General features: G+C 39.0%; 1 protein-coding gene across 7 annotated transcripts in view; it reads right to left on the bottom strand.

Annotated features, from left to right (window-relative positions):
- The window catches only part of PIK3CB (phosphatidylinositol-4,5-bisphosphate 3-kinase catalytic subunit beta), a 190,979-nt gene that overhangs the window by 143,953 nt on the left and 32,763 nt on the right, over positions 1-14,263 (bottom strand). For 5 of the 7 annotated variants that reach the window (XM_030761527.2, XM_089911087.1, XM_022582608.3 and 2 more), the window contains exon 2: positions 8-112. The exons of 1 other annotated variant lie outside the window; for it this stretch is intronic. The gene's annotated coding sequence lies outside the window, so the exon portion shown is untranslated. Of the gene's footprint in view, positions 1-7; positions 13,406-14,263 lie in introns of those variants that run through there. One more of the 7 variants, XM_089911080.1, reaches the window with a different exon arrangement.

The raw sequence follows: 14,263 nt of genomic DNA, 5'->3' as shown, positions 1-14,263 counted from the left end.
TACTTACCTTGAAATGACAGCCCCCATTTCAGTCTTTTAGGAAAACAGATGGCATTACTTATTTTTTAAAAGTGAAGTTTTCATGGAAGACTTTTTCAGATTAGAAGATACGCTGCCAAAAAGGGTGAAGATAAAAGATATTAACACCTAAATGGACTAAATTAAAAATAATTTTACTACTTATATGACATAATTGCTTATAACTGTATTTTTAAATATGGGGAAAATATAGAAAACACATGAACCACAATATTTAAGTTACAGAACATTACAGCTGAAAGGGAGTTAAGTGGACGTCCTGTGCAACTATCTGGATTCTCTTATGTAGATTACCTCCTCTTTCTTGAAAACTTTTCTGTAATATGCTAGTTTTCTTTCTATTTCCCAACCCATTCCTCCAACTGGATCATAAGCTGCTAACCATGAGTAGCTTATTTCATTTTCCCCCTTTTCTTCTTTAATGTAATATTTGACACACACAAAATATATGGAAAGATGAATGTAAGCAAGCATTAAGATGAACACTGTAAATTGTAAATCACCACGCCACATAAGAACATCAGTAACATTACCTACATGCTCCTCTCCTCCCAACCTTTATCCTAAATATTTATTATTCCACTACTTTTTAAAACATACTTTGTCACATATGTATTATGTCATTAAACAATATTTTGTTTAGTTCTGTGTCCCCTGCTCCCTTTTTCAGCTTGATAACTTGGTATGCTAAGTTATCACAGCATACCAAGTCTTCGGGGACTTGAATTTTTTCACTCAATATTTTTCTAAGCTTTATCCATGTTACATTTTCATTGCTCTATATGGTATTTCACTATATAAATATGCCACAGTGTATTTATCTACTCTGTTGACAAACATTTGGATGGTTTAGTTTTTTGCTTTTATCAACATTACTAAACAAGTCTCCAGGTACACTTACAGAAGAATTTCTTAAGGGTTAGGCTTTAAACCTAGAAGTGGAAAATTGGTGAGTTATACATAGGACATCCAAATTCCCAAGTTTACCAAAAATGCCAACATGTCTTCAACTGAATCACCTTACCAATTCTCCAGCAGTATATGAATCGCTAACACATCTTCTCCAATACCTGGTAGAGTCAGATTTCTTAATTTGTAGCAATACAGAACACATAAAATGGCATCACACTGTAATCTGTTTGTCCTTGATTAGGTTGAAGATCTAATAAGGTTGAAGACCTTTTCACAAGTTTATTAATGATCCATGTTTGTTTCTGCATTCCTTTGTTCACAGTTCTTAGGCAATTTTATTGGATTGTCTTTTTCTTATGAAATAATATGCTTTGTATATTCAGGACCAGGACTGGCTACATAATTTGCAGTGCCCAGTACAAAATAAAAAAGCAGGGCCACTTATTCAAAAATTAATTTCAAGACAGTAACAGCTTAGCGTTAAAATACGTGTGGGGCCCTGTATGACTGCACAGGTTGTACATCCATAAAGGTGGCCCTGTTCAGGACACTAATTCTCTATTACATATATTACAATTTTCCTCCCAAGTTTGCGGTTTATCTTTTCATCTTCCTTACGGTGTTTTTAGATGGACATTAATTTTAATGTAGTCAAAAATATCAATCATTTTTTGAGTCAGTTTTCTGGTTCACTGAGAAAATCCTATAGCCTTCATAAAACTTTATGGCTTTGCCTTTTCATCTGAGCCCTAATTCATGAGTGCTTTCCAAGGATCAGTGAGCTCACAGCTCTCTTCTCTCAGCCATTATGCCCCATTCTTCACAAACAACATTTCAGGACTTTATGACCTTTGTGATAGTAGCCTCCTAATCATTATCATTGAATTCATTTCTGGGCAAGCCCACTCAGATTGGATTGGAGGGACTTCCCTGGTGGTCCAGTGGTTAAGAATCCACCTTTCCAATGCAGGGGACGCGGGTTGGATCCCTGGTCAGGGAACTAAGATCCCACATGCCGCAGGGCAACTAAGCCGGCGCGCTGCAACTACTGAGCCCGCATGCTCTGCTGCCCGTTCACCACAACAAAGAGCCCACACACCTCCCACGTGCCGCAACTAAGACCAACACAGCCAAACAAATTAATTAATTTTAAAAAACCAAATTGGACTGGAACTTGTGCCACATGCCAAGTCTGGAATTGTTTACATTTGTCAGTAATACTCCAAGTCAGAAATTTTAATAAAAAATTTCAACCATCTGGTTAGAACATTTTACGTTTAAAAAAAAGGGAGAAAAGGCTGAAAAATCTTCAAGTTTCATTAAATTAGCAGGAATCAAAGGAGAGCATGATTGTTGTTATTAAAGTTGAAAATCTTTTTCATTTGGAACCTTCAAAATAAAATTTGGCTAGGAAGCAAATAATTTAATTCTAGTCTTGGCTTCTTTTCTTTTGAAATAAGGTGAATAATATGCTTTTAAAGTGAAAGCAATGTTATAAAACAAATTTTAGAATGATGTCAAAGTGTATCAGACTGTTTACTTTCCCAAAAGTAAGGTAATTAGTCAACTCAAAAATAACCAATTTGCTGGTACAGGATGTTGACAGCTGAGGAGGCTGTGGGGGGGGGGGGGGCTGGGATAAATGGGAACTCTATGTGCTTCCTGCTCCATTATACTGTAAAACTAAAACTGCTCTAAAAAAATAATATCTATTTAAAAGGGAAAAGGAAAGCAAAAAATAATAACCAATTTGACACAATATAGGGCAAAAACTAATGGGCAAAACTAATTCTAGGGTGTTAGCTGTCAGAATAGTGACTACCCTTGGGAAGGAAGCAAGCAGAAGTGAGTGGGGTGGGAGGTGGTATACAAAAGCAGAGTTTCTGGTCTCCTGGCAGTGTTCTACTTCTTGGTGATGGTTACATGGATCTGTTTACTTTGTGATAAATCATGATACTATATATTGATGATTTTTTGCCATTTACTGTATGTGTTATACTTCACTGAAAAAAGTTAAAAGAAAAAACACAGTGAACCACTATATCGCATTTGTTAGACTGACAAAAAGATCTGACAGTATCAACTGTTTGAGATTATGTGGAATAACCAAAACATTTTACCTTCCTGGTGACAGTGTAAATTAGTATGACCTCTAAGGAAAAATCAATCTGGCATTATCTAACATATTTCATTATTTTTGAGATGAAGTGTTTTCCACATTTTTTTTTTTTTTTTTTGCGGTACGCGGGCCTCTCACTGTTGCGGAGCACAGGCTCCGGACGCGCAGGCTCAGCCGCTCCGCGGCATGTGGGATCTTCCCAGACCGGGGCACGAACCCATGTCCCCTGCATCGGCAGGCAGACTCTCAACCATTGCGCCACCAGGGAAGCCCTGTTTTCCACATTTTAACACCTTTGATATAGAAATGCATCTTACAGTCACTATCAGGTAGCAGGAATGCCTCATGTGAACTTGATTCTTTTTCCTGATGTCCTAATAAGACAACTACAACCTTTAATATTTTAGTACACAAACCATGTAAGGACCATTTGAAAAAAGAATATATATCCTGGCTGTAGTCTGAAATCTTTGTTGACATCTTTTGGTAAAAATCACCAAAAAACATCCAGAATGAGTGTCAGAGGCTTATAAAAAATCCACCTCACTACACCCTTAAGATTTATACACTCTGCTGTACATATGTTACACTTGAATTAGAAAAAAAAAGTATAAATAAGGATAACAATTTCTGCTTCAAAAACCCCATGAAATAGTTAAGTTCACAGAACACGGGGCGTGGGGGGAGTCTTAAAAATATGGACAGACTCCCAACCTCACGCATTAGAAAAATGCAAATTAAAATTACACAATTTTCAACCTGTTTACCATGGTACATTGTTGGCAAGGCTGTGAAGAAATATACGTCATCCAGCATAACAACAACATAATGTAAGTATGTGATTTATGTAACCTTATTGTGGTAAATATTTTGCAATATATACCTGTATCAAATCATTACACTGTACACCTTAAATTTACATGATGTTATATGTCAATTAAATCTCAATAAAGCTGGGGAAGGGGGAGAGAAACACACATTACCTCTTTTCATTGGTGGGAGAGTCAGGGTCCAAACATAAGGGCAATTTAGCAATCTATCAAAATTACAACGATATATGGCCTTTTATTAGTAATACCACATCTGAATTTATTCCATAATTATATACTTGCATATGGGCAAAATGCCATATGTACAAGGTAGTTCACTGCAATACTGTTACAATAATAAAAAACCAGAAACAAGCCAAACGTCTACCAACAGGGAATTGGTTAAATAAATTATCCAAAGGGAAATCATACAAGTTAAAAAACAAAACAAAACTATATACTCTATGGAAAGGTCTTTGGTAAAGATCTCCACTGTTAAGTAAAAAACACAATGTACAAAGGGGAGGGTAAGAAGACCAATCTGCAGAACAACGGGTATAGTACGCTACCTTTGGAGTTGGTGAGTTTTTTGGATAGAAAAAAGTGTCTGTACTTTTATTGCCTTTATTTATGTAAAGAAACTCTAGAAGAATCCCTAAGAGGCTAATAAATAGTTTCCGGGACAGAGTGGAGTGTTGGAGGAATGCAGTAAATAGGAACAGGGTGGCTGAGGGCTAGAGGTGGGAAAGTTTCTACTGTTTAACTTTCTTATATTGAAAAGGTTTTTAATCCCATGGGAATCTATTACTATTATCCATAGATTAGTAAATTAATAAACCAAAATAGGGTCCAAATACTATCAACATACACACACGATGACAAAAACTATTCTTTTACTGTCTCTGTAACTGAGGCAACAACATTATCCATCTCACTGAAGTCTGTAGTGTGAACACATCTATCTGGCCTAAGTCATCAGCCCAAGATCTCTAATACTACTTTCCTTGAGAAAGTATGTTTCCTCCGAAATTCCATTTTGCTTCTCTCAGAGTCAGGGTCAACCTCCTCTCCCCTAACAGTTATATAAAGCCTCATGTCTCTTCTGAACAAAAGCCTCACCTAAGGATTCTCACACTCTCACCTGGTAAGTCCAGGGGCTAGTCTTTTCTACTCACCAGTAATTCACCCTAATAACTAAATCATGGTCTAATAAATAAGGGAATGTACAAAAGGGAGGCATCTAGTGTTTGCCGCCAGTAGTATCTCCTCCTTAAACTAAAACAATGAGATAATCCCTATACTGAATTGTCCTCCATACTGAATTATATCATTCATCTCTCATTTACCTAAAATGCAAGACACTATTTGACTAAATTCTGGTAACGACAAGATTAAGTATGAGAGAGTTTGGGGTGCAAGCCTCTGTGCAGATGTTGCTGTCTGTCCATCAGGCCAGCTCCTATGCACCTACACCAGTTCAGGTGGCATTTTCTCTAGAGCCCTTTCTGATCCCCCAAGGCTTACTCCCATGGGATCCTGCTATGACTTGTATGTAACTCATTTATTACAGTGCATTACAAATATTAGTTTGCTTATCTCCCCTGCAGGACTGTGGATCCCTCAGAGCAAGTAGAGAGTCATATTCATATTTACAATCCAAGTACCTGCAAAATGCCTTTGATTAGGGCAGGTAATCAAAAATGTTCACTGAATGAATTAAAGAAACTACACGTGTAGCTAAAATCCCACTTAATGTTCTGCTTAACCCCAAAGGCATTTTACTTCATTCAGTCCCTGTTTTGAAGAAAACAGCAACTCCAATAACACTTTTCCTTACTGAAATATATCAGTATCTTAGATGTAAAGCTTTCATACATATAGAATCACTGAAAATATTAAGAAAACATCTCAATCAGTTTAGAAGTGTTACATAAACCTATGTAAAAAGTTAAGTATGTCTACTAGGGCTTCCCTGGTGGCGCAGTGGTTGAGAGTCCACCTGCCGATGCAGGGGACACGGGTTCGTGCCCCGGTCCGGGAAGATCCCACATGCCACGGAGCGGCTGGGCCCGTGAGCCATGGCCACTGAGCCTGTGCATCCGGAACCTGTGCTCCGCAACGGGAGAGGCCACAATGGTGAGAGGCCCGCGTACCACAATCAATCAATCAATCAATAAAAAGTTAAGTATGTCTACTAAAAGTTAATAAAGGGACCTCCCCGGCAGTCCAGTGGTTAAGAATCCATGCTTCCATTGCAGGGAGCACAGGTTGGATCCCTGGTCAGGGAACTAGGATCCTACATGCCACATGGCATGACCTCCCCCCCACAAAAAAAATGGTAATAAAGTAGAAAAACAGCTGCTGTTGGAATGCTAAATTTTTATGAACTTTTGTTCATTTTTTGTTTTAAAGAAATTATGAGATATAATGATAACAAGAAATAAGTATATATAACATTTTCTAAGAAGGTAGACAGCGTTATAGGGACCAAGCATTTCTCCCAGAGTCTCAAACACTAACTGATACAGACATTCCAATAAGGGCTGTCCCATGTGGCTTGAGGAAAAGGAAGCAGAGAACAGAATAATCAACTATTCAAATACACCTAAGAACTGTGCGACAGACAGGTGTTTACAATTCAAAATGGGTTTTCAAATTTTATCAAATACTGGCAAAAGCTGGGAAACAAGGAGAAAAGCAAACTTTAAGGATGCCTTTTAAATACATCCTAGTTAACCTAGTTAACATAGAAGATAGTTATTCTTTTGTACTCTGCTTTTTTTCTTTAACAATCCTGGAAATTACTTTGTATCAGTTCACAGAGATCTTCCTGATTCTTTTTTTACATCTGGACTGTACTTCACTGTGTAGATATACCACTGTTTATGGGTATTTAGATTGTTTCCAATATTTTAACAGTGTAAACTACTGATATCCTCCTGTTCTGCTTCCCCTCAAACAACATCTCAGACAAAAAACCAAAAAAAACTGGCTCTACCAGCCAAAACATATCAAACTCAACCAACACTCCCACTGTCCCTGACACAGCCTCAGTCTAAGCCAGGGGTCCCCAACCCCCAGGCCATGGACCGGTACCACTCCATGCTCTGTTAGGAACCGGGCTGCACAGTGGCAGGCGGGCAAGCAAGCAAAGCTTCATCTGTATTTAGAGCCGCTCCCCATCACTCCCCATCGCTCGCATTACCACATGAGCTCCACCTCCTGTCAGATCAGCAGCAGCATTAGAGTCTCATAGGAGAGCGAACCCTACTATGAACTGCGCAAGCGAGGGATCTAGGCTGCGTGCTCCTTATGAGAATCTAATGCCTGATGATCTGGGGTGGGGCTGAGGCAGTGATGCTAGTGCTGGGGAGTGGCTGCAAATACAGACTATCATTAGAGAGAGGTCTGACTGCACAGAGAGACCATAATAAATCAATTGCTTGCAGATTCATATCAAAACCCTATCAGTGAGTGGCAAGTGAAAACAAGCTCAAGGCCCCACTGATTCTGCATTATGGTGAGTTGTATAATTATTTCATTATATATTACAATGTAATAATAATAGAAATAAAGTGCACAATAAATGTAATGTGCTTGAATCATCCTGAAACCACCCCCTTCCCCAACCCTCTGTGGAAAAATTGTCTTCCATGTAACCGGTCCCTGGTGCCAAAAAGGTTGGGGACCGTTGGTCAAAGCCACTATCAGCATTTCTGGGCTGTTCTGCTTCAGCACCCTCCTAATCAGTCTCTCTGTCTCCACTCTAGCTGCCCTACAGTTTATCTGTGTCAGAGTAACTACAATGTACCTCACAGAGCAGAAATCAGATTTACTCCGATTGTTTGCTTAATACCTTACAAAACTTCCCACTGTAACCCTACCTGAGTTGCAACTATGCACTACAAAGACCTTTTATGATCTGGTACTTGTCTACCTCTGACTTCATCTTCCATTCTTCCTCACTGACTTCTTTCTAGTCATAATGATTTGCTTTTTGTTCCTCTCACTCTTACTTTGTTCCTTAACTTAGTGCTTTTGTACTTGCTATTCTTTCAGATTAGAATGTTCTGCCCCAGGTCATCTACCACCTTCTAACATCCATGTCTCAATTCAAAAGTTACCTCTTCTAAGAAGTTTCCTGTGTACCACAATTAAGATTGTAACCTGGTTCATTCCCTACCACTTTACTACCTTCATAATAGTTAACAGTACTTGCAATTCTCATTTATTATTTACATGTTTTTTTCTTCCACAGGAAAATACGAAAAGTCTTGAGGATAGCTTGTAATCCATGTAACTTTAACTCTCTATTATTTTTTAAACTTTTCTATTAAGTCTGAAATTGTTTCCAATATTTCTCCATGGAATTGCCTATTCTGGACATTTTATATAAATGGAATCATACAATACATAGTCTTCTGTGACTGGCTTCTTTGACAGCATAATGTTTTCAAGGAACATCGATACTGCAGCATGTATAAGAATTGCATTCCTTTTTAAGACTGAATACTATTCCACTGTATGGATAAAATGCATTTTGCTTATCCATTCATTAGCTGTGGACATTTGGGTTGTTTCCACTTTTTGGCTATTATGAATAAGACTGCTTTGAACACTCATGTACAAGTTTTTGTATGAACATGTGTTTCAATTCTCTTGGCCATAAACCTAGCAGTGGAATTGCCGTGTCATATGGTAATTCTGTTTAACATTTTAAGGAACTGACAAACTGCTTTACCAAAACAGATGCGCTACTTTACAATCCAACCAGCAATGTATGAGGATTCCAAATCCACATGCAACATTTGTTACTGCCCATCTTTTGATTATAGCCATACTTGTAATGTGAAGCACATCTCATTATGGTTTCAATTTACATTTCCCTAATGACAGATAATGTTGAGCAATTGTTCATGTGCTTATTAGCCATTTTTATATCTTCCTTGGAAAAACATTTATTCAAACCAGTTTGCCTATTTTTAAGTTGGGTTATTTAAATTTTTATTATTGAGTTGTAAATGTTCTTTATATTATTATATATATTCCTTATCAGATATATGCTTTTCTAATATTTTCTCATTGGCCCTCTATTTGAACATTCGGCTCTGAGTTTTCTTATTAACTTAATCTCTAGGTTCAGAAGTCTGTCAGAACTTACAACCATAACTGACATATTAAAAACAGTTTACAAGAATTTGGTATCACTGACAAATGGTTACCTGAAACCCACATTTTATAGGAAATACAATAATTTCTTTAAGGACTTGAAGTCACAGATTATTCATCTGTTGTCAATGTTAAATAGTATTGTAAGCAAAGAACACCCTTGATATACAAAATGCTGACAGCCAATTTAGCAAATAAAATCAAAAACACAATCTTCTAACCTCCTTATATTTAAAAATACATATATAGTAAAATAGTAAATATATAGTAAAATAGCTTCCAACAGCACTTCATATGTAAGGTTAGAAATTAACATATTTTAGAAACTATTTAGAAACAAACTTCTCAGTCTGGCATACAAGGCCTTCTGTGATTCACCTCTTCCTACCTATTTTCTGAAACTCCCTCCCTCTTTACATTACAGCTGGCAGATTTTTAAACACCTGTCACTAAGCCCTGGTATCACCTCCCACAGGAATACTTCCTTGCCCACCTCTCTCCTGAAGACCAGTTTAGAAATTTCTATTCCAGTGGTTCTTAAACTTTTTGGTTTCAGCTTCCCTTCACACTCTTAAAAATTACTGAGAGGCTTCCCTGGTGGCGCAGTGGTTGAGAGTCCGCCTGCCGATGCAGGGGACACGGGTTCGTGCCCCAGTCCGGGAAGATCTCACATGCCGCGGAGCGGCTGGGCCCGTGAGCCATGGCCGCTGAGGCTGCGCGTCCGGAGCCTGTGGTCCGGAGCCTGTGCTCCGCAACGGGAGAGGCCACAGCAGTGAGAGGCCCGCGTACCGCAAAAAAAAAAAAAAAAAATTACTGAGGACTCAAAAGCTCTTGTCTATGTAGGTTATATCTATCAATATTTACTGAATTTGAAATTAAAACCAAGGATTTTAAATTTTTATTCATGTAAAAAATAGTAAACCTATTAAATGTTTACTTAAAAACATTTTATTTTTAAACATATTTTAGTTTTAAAAACCACATTTTTCAAAGAAAACCTTTCGTGAGAAGAGTGATACAATTTTACACTTCTGCAAATCTCCTTAACGTCTGCCTTAATAGAAAACAGCTAGATTCTCATCTCTGCTTTGCACCCAGTCAATTGAGATAACACAATTTATATTGCCTCTGGCAATCTCCATCGTATACTCGTAAACAAATAAGGGCAAAAGAAAAGCAAATAATGTCTTAAGTTATGAAAATAGCTTTGACCTTGCAGATCTCTGAGAAAGAGCTCGGGGACCTCCAGAGGTCCCCAGACTGTACTTTGAGAACCACTGCTCCATTCTTTTTGTTTGTTTGTTTGTTTATTGGAAATCATCACTGCTCCATTCTATGCCTCCCACAATACCGTGAAGAGGCTCTATCATTTGCATGTAACACACAGTATTAGAATTATCTGTTCATTTGTCTGTCTCTCTTAAAGTTCCTTCAAGCCATGAGCTTTCTTCAACTTTGCATCCCCAGTGCCTCATAGAGCATATATCTTCTCAATAAACATTCCATGAATAAATGGTAAATATAGGAAAATATTCACACTCTAATAGATAAAGGTATATGTGAATGAAGCAGATTTTCCATGGCCAACTCTTCAGCTAACAGAAATGTATAAAAGAAAAATCTTATGATAAATTGACAACAATGCTAGAAGTAGAATAAAGGATACATTCAGACCTGGCATAATCATACTAGATTAGACTTTACAAAGTTCAGCCCTGAGGGAAAAAGAAAAGAACATCCTAAAAAGCATCTTAGACTATAAACAAACACCCACTGCTCCAGCCTTCTGACTAAATAAAAGTATCACCTCTGCAACAAGACAATTAAACCACTGTTTTAAAAAAAAATGGGGGAGGGGGGGTTGGTGTCAAGGTAGGGAGAGTGCCAGTGATGGATGACTAAGGATCAAACAGGCATTCCCAGCTTATGAATTTCTTAAAATTTTGTCAACCAAATTAGAATACGAAAAACATATTTTCTTGTCTTTATTTACATTGTTTGATTTCAAATCAATGCCTCCTTACATTTCTATGAATGAACATCACCCTCCCAATCCAATTAAACAACATCATAACATCATTGAAGATAGGACACATACTTGCCTCTCTCTCTTATACCTAGACCAATAACCTCAATGCTCAACCAATATCTCTAGGTTTGTTCATTAACTGGGTATCTGAAGAAGTACCTGTGCCAGGGAAAAAGAAATCCTTTTAAAGTAAGGCCTGGGATGGGGTTAGGGTGGGATGTCACACTAACCAAGTCGATGAGAAAAGCTCTTGGAACAATTCTCAAGCATGAAGGGTAAATTCAATGCAGAGCTAAAGGAGCCTGCGGCCCTAGGGAAGCCAATGCAGCCTGCACACCCTAGAGGTGGCGGCCTCCTTCTCTAGGTCTCCATTCTCAACTGTAAAATAAAGCTCTAAAATGCAGAGTCTCTCTGCCATAATTTTCAGGAAGTCTTTACCTTGCATGCCTAGGAAAGCCCCAACCTCTTGCAATAACAAATCTGACATTCCAAAGGTCTGAATTTTGACCAGAGTCAGCTCACTAGTATTCCACATCATATTAGCAAAGCATTCAATTACTGTTAAATCACTTACAACACAGGTTAATACTGTTACCACATTTTCTAGACAAATTACTTGACCTCTTAAAGAGAAAAAGCCATGTGAATATTTTAGAAAATAGTCATTAAAATAATTTCCCAGTTCCTATTATGTTTTATAAAAGCAGATCACTTAAACTTTTAGTAGTTAAAATCACGACATATTTTTCACTGGAACCACAACCCGTAAATATGGTACCACACAAAGACATTCACTTTGGCATACTCTTAGAACAAGGTTCACAGAACAATAATAATGGCATAGTTTAGAAAACAGACTTTTCCAGGAGTCCCCTGGTGGTCCAGTGGTTAGGACTCAGCGCTTTCACTGCCATGGCCTGGGTTCAATCGCTGGCTGGGGAACTAAGATCCTGCAAGCCATGTGGCATGGCCAAAAAAAAAAAAAAAAAAAAAAGAAAGAAAAACAGGCTTTTTTTCTGAAGGGGAGAGAAACTGTTATCCATTATGTTCACTACAATTTCACTATATTCTCATTTTTATTTATTTATTATGTGACCTATTCAAAAAGCCTCAGGGACTTCCCTGGCGGTTCAGTGGTTAAGACTCCAAGTTCCCAATGCAGGGCGCATGGGTTCAATCCCTGGTCGGGGAACTAAGATCCCGCTTGCCACCTGACATGCCCCCCCCCAAAAAGAAAGAAAAGCCTCATACGGCCTTTAAATTAAGTGGATACAACAATGATTATTACTCTCATTTGATATTCTCACCAACTGTTAAGAACATCTTTATAAAATTAGCTAAAATCTGGTCATTAAATGCATGACACACAATTCCTTAAGAATTCTTAATTTCTGCAATTTCTTTCCTAGCATACTTTGAGCACCAGCCTTTAGAAAACTCAGTAAGGGGACTTCCCTGGTAGTCCAGTGGTAAAGAATACGTCTTACAATGCAAGTGATGTGGGTTCAATCCCTGGTCAGGGAACTAAGATCCCACATGCCGCGGGGCAACTAAGCCCGCGCACCACACTACTGAGCTCATGCACCTCAACTAGAGAGCCTGTGTACCGCAAACCACAGAGCCCACGCGCTCTGGAGCCCGCGCGCCACAACTAGAGAGAAGCCTGCCCACCACAACAAAAAATCCTGAGTGCCGCAACTAAGACCCAACGCAGCCAAAAAAAAATTAATTTAATAAATTTTTTTTTAAAAAACTTGGGGCTTCCCTGGTGGCGCAGTGGTTGAGAGTCCGCCTGCCAATGCGGGGGACGGGGGTTCGTGCCCCGGTCCGGGAGGATCCCACATGCCACGGAGCGGCTGGGCCCGTGGGCCATGGCCGCTGAGCCTGCGCGTCCGGAGCCTGTGCTGCGCAACGGGAGAGACCACAGCAGTGAGAGGCCCGCGTACCGTAAAAAAATAAAAAATAATTTTAAAAAAAGCTTGGCAGTTTGACTCCAGAGCCAGTTTTTTTTTTTAAATAAATTTATTTATTTATTTATTTATTTATTTTTGGTTGCCTTTGGTCTTTGTTGCTGTGTGCAGGGCTTTCTCTAGTTGTGGCAAGCGGGGGCTACTCTTTGTTATGGTGCGTGGGCTTATTGCGGTGACTTCTCTTGCTGTGGAGCACAGGCTCTAGGCGTGCGGGCTTCAGTAGTTGTGGCTCGCGGGCTCTAGAGCGCAGGCTCAGTAGTTGTGGCGCACAGGCCCAGCCACTCTGCGGCATGTGGGATCTTCCCTGACCAGGGCTTGAACCCATGTCCCCTGCACCAGCAGGCAGACTCTCAACCACTGTGCCACCAGGGAAGCCCCCAGAGCCAGTTCTTAAAAAAAAAAAAAAAAAAAAAAAAGAGGGGCTTCCCTGGTGGCGTAGTTGTTGAGAGTCCGCCTGCCGATGCAGGAGACACGGGTTCGTGTCCCGGTCCTGGAGGATCCCACATGCCGCGGAGCGGCTAGGCCCGTGAGCTATGGCTGCTGAGCCCGCGCATCCAGAGCCTGTGCTCCGCAACAGGAGAGGCCACAACAGTGAGAGGCCCGCATACCGCAAAAGAAAACAACAAAAAAAATAATAAAACTCAGCAAGTATTAAAATCAGCATTAGGAAGTCCATTTCCCATTTCAAAAGGATTCTTCCCCTTACAAAAAGAAGCAGGATTTCCTTAATTCAATCAGCAAGGCAACAGTTTCTATATAGACTAAGAGATATGTTAACACACAATTATAAGCACATCAGTGGTTTGTTTATAAAATCTTCAGTGATTTTCAGACTTGAAAAGAAACATTCAGAGGACTATCACTGTTTCATTCATTCAGCCACATGATAACTATACACGCTCAGCAGAAAGAGGCACCCCAGGAATGAATGAGTTGACACATTACATTAAGTAGAGGTACATTAAGTGTGGGGGAGGAAGCAATGTGCAGAACAATGTTTAGAGAATGCTATGTTTTTGTTTCTTTAAAAAAAAAGAAGGGAGATATATAAATACGAATATATTTGCTTATACAGCACTTAGGAAAAATGCATTTGTAATCACTGGTTGCTTCAAGGAATATAAATTGGGTAGCTAGGAGACAGGCAGAAAGGAGACTTCACTGTACACTCTTTGTTTCCTTTTGAATTTTGAATCATAGGAGTGTACTACTTGTT

This window comes from Delphinapterus leucas, chromosome 4 (assembly GCF_059928025.1).
Source record: "Delphinapterus leucas isolate spDelLeu-1000000601 "Yukka" chromosome 4, BTC_Dleu_Yukka2, whole genome shotgun sequence".
In the NCBI taxonomy this organism is placed as follows: Eukaryota; Metazoa; Chordata; class Mammalia; order Artiodactyla; family Monodontidae; genus Delphinapterus; species Delphinapterus leucas.
The sequence above is the reverse complement of the archived record's forward strand: the minus strand, read 5'-3'. Positions and strand labels throughout refer to the sequence as shown.